Source organism: Chlorocebus sabaeus, chromosome 23 (assembly GCF_047675955.1).
Source record: "Chlorocebus sabaeus isolate Y175 chromosome 23, mChlSab1.0.hap1, whole genome shotgun sequence".
NCBI classification, from domain to species: Eukaryota; Metazoa; Chordata; class Mammalia; order Primates; family Cercopithecidae; genus Chlorocebus; species Chlorocebus sabaeus.
Window position 1 is genome coordinate 69,363,106 of NC_132926.1, and position 7,128 is coordinate 69,370,233.

General features: G+C 40.3%; 1 long non-coding RNA gene across 1 annotated transcript; it reads right to left on the reverse strand.

Annotated features, from left to right (window-relative positions):
- Window positions 1–2,064: 2,064 nt before the first annotated feature.
- On the reverse strand, window positions 2,065–6,740 carry LOC140709923 (uncharacterized). Its single transcript, XR_012090708.1, has 3 exons — window positions 4,450–6,740; window positions 3,838–3,962; window positions 2,065–2,664 (listed from the first exon to the last, which is right to left on the reverse strand). It is a non-coding gene; the product is annotated as an uncharacterized lncRNA (long non-coding RNA).
- Between the last annotated feature and the right edge of the window lie 388 nt (window positions 6,741–7,128).

A 7,128-nucleotide genomic window follows, 5' to 3' on the forward strand; every position in this document is an offset into this window, starting at 1 on the left:
CACTAGGTACATGATGTTATATTGTTAGAAAAAAGGTAAGTACATTAGGTGTTCTCTATTGTCAGTGACCAAAGTTTACTTCAGTAAACTATCTTCCGAGATTAGCAGATAAACTTCAGATGAACAAACAAGAAATCAATATTTGTTTCTACAACGTATTAGTCACAGAGTAAGACTCTCTATGAATTTCAATCTTATTTCGTCTGCTACTGAAAATGCTTTCTCAAGACATGGATCCTATGAACTGAAAGGGTGATTATAATAGTGCTACACTGCAATGTTTCTTGTTCATTAGCAATGCTTGTACCCAGAATGAAACTGTAGAGCCTGAGTTCAGGAGCCCTGGCCTCCTACATGGGAGCTGAGTGGTGAAATTTCCTGGCAGGATGCAGTACACTTAGGAGGCATTCTGGGAGAAGAGTGCTTAGGTGAATTCAGAGCTAAAGGGAGAAATAATTTCATCTTGCCATCTACTTTAAATAATTCCCCCATGAGACAAGAGTCAAGGTAGGTTCCAAAGAGAAAAAATGATCAGAAAGGTGATAAAGACATCCCATGCAGCATTTAGAAGGCAAGAATGGCATAACTTATTTTCTCTGAAACTCCCAAACACCCACACCTGCACACAGAGGGATCATGACGAGGTAGCCTGGAAATTCTTTGGGTAAAAATATGTCTATGGCTTGAATGTCCCCTCCAGAACTCATGCTAAAATTTAACTGCCAATATAACAGTATTGGTAGGTGGGGCCTTTAAGAGGTTATTAGGTCACTAGGGCTCTGCCCTTTTGAATGGATTAATATTGCTATCATGGGAGTGGGTTAGTTTTCATAGGATTGTGCTTGTGATAAAAAAATAAGTTTGACCACAAATTTTTCTCTGTCTCTTGCACTCATTTGCCCTTTTACTGTTTGGCCATCAGATAACTCATCAGATGACAGTGCCATGTTTTTGGACTTCCCAGTCTCCAGAACCATGAGCCAAATAAACTTCCATCATTTATAAATTGCCCAGTCTGTGGTATTCTGTTATAGCAAAGGAAAACAGACTAGACAAACACTATCTTATGCATATTTGATTTTTTTAGTGTTCTCCAGAATTCCTAGTATTTAGTAAGCCCTTACTAAATACATGTTCAACTAAATGTTATGTTGCCATGTTCAATTAATGAATATTGTGTTGCCATTGATGTTCTCAGACTGATTAGTTTTAATTTTTTCAAATTTAAGTAAATGATGTCAACTATGTACCTGTATGAAAGGACAGCTTTTTGAGCAACACTGTGTTTATAAATGACCTCAAGGTGCCTTTATGTTTCTCAATTTCTCTCCTTTAATTAAATGATTTGGTAAGAAAACCTTGTATCCTGTCCTTTTTACAGTGCTACATCTCTCAGAAGTTTTATGTAGGTAAATGTAGCAGCTCTCTGGGTGCTAACCTACTGCTCTTTCCTTCTCACTGAAAATAGCATGCTGATAGCCCAGCAGTGAGCATTGTCTGTAGCCCAGCAGTGAGCATAAAAGTTTTCTGAGGGTCTTGCTAAAATATGCATTTCTAAAAACACTCCAGAGATGATCACTTACTAGACCTAGATTGGGGTTCAGAAACCACATTCACAACAAGCACTCTAGGTGATTCTGATGTAGGTGTGCTTCAGCTGGTATTTCCATAGTAATATTGTGTCATGACGTCCCCCTCACCCCCTAAATCTCAGTGGCAGAAAATAAGCATCTTCTTCTCACTCATCCACATGGAGATAAACTTTAGTTCAGTTTATCTAGCCTGAACTTGGCTTTCAGCTATTGTTTGGGTCCAAATCTATTCCACGTGTCTCTCATCCTCCCTGAACCAGCATTTTTCTGAGAAAAGTTCTCACTGAGAAAAGCAGTTGCGTGAGATGGCAAGTCTGACCCTCATGCACATGCTGAGTCTTCACTCACATCTTGTCCACTAACATACCACTGGCCCAGGAGTGTCCCATGTCCAAGGTTAACATCAAGGAAGAAGAAATGTATTTCTTTCACATAATTCTGGTAGGGGGAGTAAATATTTTCTGAACAATAATCCACTGTAAGCTAGTATAAAAACTGTACTTTAAAAAGCATTAGAGTCTCTTGAACCATCTGGAAGAGGTGAATGCAAGGTCAACTTTTTTATTTAGTTAGTAATGCAATAAACCATTTATGAGTGACTACCAAATGCCAGGCAGATAATTAGTTATTGCCTGTCTGTCAAGAGTCCAGTCCAGCGGCAGATAAGTAAATAGATAATTACAAGTAATGATGCCATATAACAGAAGTGACAGAGTTATTTATGGAAATCTAAAACAGACCAGGAAAGCAAAAAATAATGTTTGTTCTCTGTAAGCCAGAAATTATAAAGAATCCTTAAAATATGGGAGACACATGGAATCAGATTGCAAGATGAAATCAAGTCCTGGGGAACTCACTGAAGAAGATTGCTGCAAGTGATAAAAGTGGCTCCTGGAATGTTCCAGACCACAGTTTGTAGACATAAGGGCAGCAGGAAGCCTGGGGTGCCTGCAGCCTAGCAACCAGCAAAATGCCTCAGCAATGACCTTCATTGGCTCAGATTGGGGCACTCATCCAATGCCTAGACCATTCTGTGGCATGGATTGGCCTGATATGGATCATAGTCCCACTCCTGAAGGGAACAGGTAAGGTGCTCAGCCACATGAACAAATAGTATAGGAGGTGATTTCCCAAGGGAAAATCAAGGTTCTGGCAAAAGGACAGATGTCCTCCACCCTGGAATACTAGACAGATTTTAAAAGATTTATTTATACCTACATGGAAATACCTTCAAGATAGTTGCTGGGTAAACTTTTTAAGTGCAGGATATTTTATGTAGAACATTTATGTGAACCAGTCATATATTTTTGTACGTACAGGGATACAGCTGAAAAGGCATAGAAACAGAAGGCTTACACATCAAACTCCTAGCAATAGTCAGTACTCACCTTTGGGAGGGGACTAGGATTGGGGATGAGGTATTATGGAAAGTGACTTTGAGTTTACTTATATTATTTGGGGCTGACTGTCTTTCTCCTTCCTGGAACTCCCAAGACAATACTGTCCTGGAATAAGAGAGCAGCAGTGGGGATAAATAGCAGATGAAAGTTTTGAGAGGATGCAGGCTTTGTCTACCTATGGAATGTTAGGACAGCCAGGATGTGTGGGAGAGGGAGCAGTTAAGATGACTCCCAGGTGTCTGGATAGGCAATTATGTGGGTGACAGTGCCACTCACTAAGAGAGGGGGGACAGGAGGAAGATAAGTTTGTGGATGAAGGTTATGAGATTGTCTGAAGACAGGTTAGTTTTGAGAATATTGTGAGGTATCCAGGTAAAGATATCCAACAGAAAATCTGGGGTCTGTACTGATGTCACACTTTTCTCTGCCCGGAAACAACTTTCAATGTTTCATTAAACATTTTACAAAGAGAGTGGGTGCAGTGGTTTATGCCTGTAATCCCAGCACTTTGGGAAGCCGAGGCAGGTGGATCACTTGAAGTCAGGAGTTTGAGAGCAGGCTGGCCAACATGATGAAACCCTGTCTCTACTAAAAATACAAAAATAAGCCAGGCATAGTGGTACACGCCTATAGTCCCAACTACTTGAAAGGCTGAGGCAGGAGAATCACTCGAACCTGGAAGGCAGAGGTTGAAGTGAGCTGAGATTGCACCACTACACTCCAGCCTGGGTGACAGAGCAAAGACTTTGTCTCAAAAACAAACAAAGAACGACAACCACCCCCTCAAACTTTTAGAAAAAACACCAATCCACAGAAAACAGAATATGTAGTGTTTAGTTACTTACCAAAGGAGGGGCACCCCAGCAGGGCTAGTTTTATCCTGTGGCCTTGGACTTAACTCACCAGACTTTCTCTGATAAATACTATTCTCTTGTTTCATTCTCCAGGATGACATCAATGGTATAATTTGCTATAAAGAAAGAGGCTGAAAAATTTACCCCTGGGGAGTTGAAAACAGAGGGTGCGCAGAGAGGTGTGTGGGGACATAAATTGCCTTGCATGTAAAGGCCTCACTTGGCAGAGGATTGCTGGGGGAGAGGTACAATCCTGGCAGCCTGAACCTCAGCTCTCAAAGCTCCTCACTTCAGCCTTGATCTCCAGAGCACCCGTTTCTTCCAACTGCTTGTACAACTTTCTCTTCCATCTGCTTCAATGCTCAGAGTTTTTAGTGGCATTGACAAACAGTAAGAATCAGGACTAATGGCCATAAACCTTGATGGCAATGACGTTCTGATTTTCCTGGGAACCAAGTTCTGCACCTGGCATTTCAGTGCAAGAAGCAAAGAAGTACAAAAGAGCCTTTCACCTGGGATTCTTTTTCCTCATTCTGAAAAAGGGACGCCTGGGATGAGGGGAACTTTCCTCTCCCACAACAAAAGCTGAAAACTTAAACCCACCTTGTGCCTAACCACCAGCCTTTCTGGAAAACCTTTCCCTCCTTGTCTCTTTATGTTTCACAGCTATTGGAACTGAGTTGTTCAAAGAAGTACCTGACCTTGTTTGTCAGATGAGAAACAGAAAATGCTGACGCTGAATTCTTTTATTTGCTCCTGCTGCTAACAGAGCAGTACTGCAGAATCTCAGACACTTCAGCAGTGTTGGCCAGGCTGGGGCACAGAATAATGAATGCATAAAGCTCCTTGATAGGAACCTTCTCTCCCCTCCCAATACTGCATTCTGTGCTGAAAAGGAGGGAGGGAGACCATTAGCAAGGAGTAAGCGCAAAATGAAGTGGTTTGGAGCCATGCTGAGGATAAAGGCCGATTTCAGCCAATGCTGTTTGACCTGCTGGTACTGTGTTTTTTGCTTTTTTTTTTTTTTTTTTTTGCTTTGTTTTGTTGTCTGAGTCCTGCTGTTACTTTTGTCACAGGAAGAAAGTGAGTCTCGTAAAAACATAGGTTTTGTCTTGTTCATCTCCAGGATTTAGCACAGAACCTAGACTAATGAAGGATAGGTAGACTTTAAAGAGATTATGGAGAGAGCATCTTTTGCATTTGAAAGGTAAATAGCTTTAATTTTCAATTTGCAGAAGGGGAACATAGGTTTGGAGATGTGAAGAGAACAGTTCAAAATACGAAGATACAAAGCTAGTAAATAGAGGTATCTTTGCAGGTAAGCAACAGAAAACAACCCTGGCATATTTAGCCAAAAAGGTCATTAATTGGAGAGATATTGGGATACAGAGAGAATGGGAATCTAGAAACCCAAATCAGAAAAGGGACAGGTGTTAGGATAGATGCAAGCAGAGAGTACTGGATAAATACAGATACAACCATCCCATCTAGCAGTCAATTTACGCCAAAGTTTTTTCCCATTCTTGCTATTACTCTGCTCAAGATGGTAGAAGTGCTGGGAGAAAGTATGGGATGGACTGAGCTCAGTTCCACTTTGGAGAAGGGTGGGCAAGACATGGTTTCTGAGACTCAGAGTCTCATCAAGTCTACATACAGTGGGACAAAAAAGATTGTTCCCCCAAAGGAAAATGAGTTACTGTTAGAAACAGGGAATGGGCACGGAGTACCCCCAAAATTCAAATGTTCACCCCAGAAAGCTGGAGTTCAACTCATGCACATTTGATGCCAAAGTTTGCATCCTTTCACTGTGCCAGCATGGTTATATGCAGTGGTTCTCAACCAGTGGTAATTTTGTCCCTTTACCCCCAGGGACATTTGACAATGTCTGGAAGTATATTTGGTTGTTACAGCTGGGAGGAGGTGCTACTGGCATCTAGTGGATAGAGGACAGAGATGCTGCTAAAAATCCTACAATGCACAGGACAGCCCCACAAAAAAGAATTATCCAGCCCAAAATGTCAACAGTGCCAAGGTTGAGAAACTCTGGTGTAAACAAAGACAGAGAACTGAGGTAACACGCTATAGGTTTTAGAAAATTCAGTAATTCAATTTGGTAGAAGTATCAATTACATACACAAAAACAAAAGAGGAAAAAAACTATAAAAATAGTTTTAAATCAGATTTAGTGGGGCCTTGAATGCCAGCCTAAACTGTCTAGACTGCACTTAATAGGACTGGATGCCTCTTAGCCTAAAATTATATCTTCGTTGACTGGGACTGGCAGGTCTCCATGTTTATTCTGAAGTTTATTTCTAGAAGACCTTTGGAGCACATGATCGAATGACATGCGACTGCTAATGACAAGGCCCCTTATTGTCCCCAGCCTGTGCAAACAGTCAGGATCTTTCCCAAAATTTTGCTTCTGTATGCTTCTTATGTCTCTCAAGTATATGATATTAGAAAAGTGATTGCTTCTTAGAGCGCATGCTCCTGTTAAAGAGATTAACACTATTTTCACATCCTTTCAAACCATATAGCCACTTTCAAACCATTATTCTTTCCAGAATACCCTGTTTTAAAAATTAACATATTTCACTGTTTCACATTTTTTCACATCTTTGAAATCAGAATGTACTTATGACCCATCATGTGCCCTAGTTTTATTGGTAGCACTTACAAATATTTTATATAAAATAATGGCACTTTTGATCAATGGAACTTTAAATTCAATGAACTATGTTTGTTTTCTTTCATTGCCATTGGTTAAATTTTATTCACACTCATTTAAAAGAACTGGCTGTTGGCATTGTATGTGGATGTTAGTGTTGAACTCTTGCAGAGTGCTAAGGAACATACAGAATATCATGATGGAACTGGCCCCTCTCTGTCATCATTATTTTATAATTAGAATTACAGCTCTCGTGTTGAACAGAAGAGGTTTTGTAACCATGCAACCATCTCCCCAGTGGGAACATCCAGGGCCTGCCCCCAATGAAATGTTTCGTTTGTGTTTCAAAGCTTTTAGAGTATGTGAAAGAAACATTCATTCAGGTTAAATTGCCTTGGCATATACTTTTGGGCTGTACTTATTTTATACAGACTTCTTGGTCTATCATTAGATAATTTTATTTGTACAAAGGAAATGGAGTAAAATTTCCTTCTACATCCTTTCTCTATTTCTCATCTTTATCTTCCAACAGGGCTTCCTCCTTTTCTTTTTCATCACCGTATATCAGTAAGATTAATATGTAATGAGATCCACCCTCCTGCAATGTATCAGCC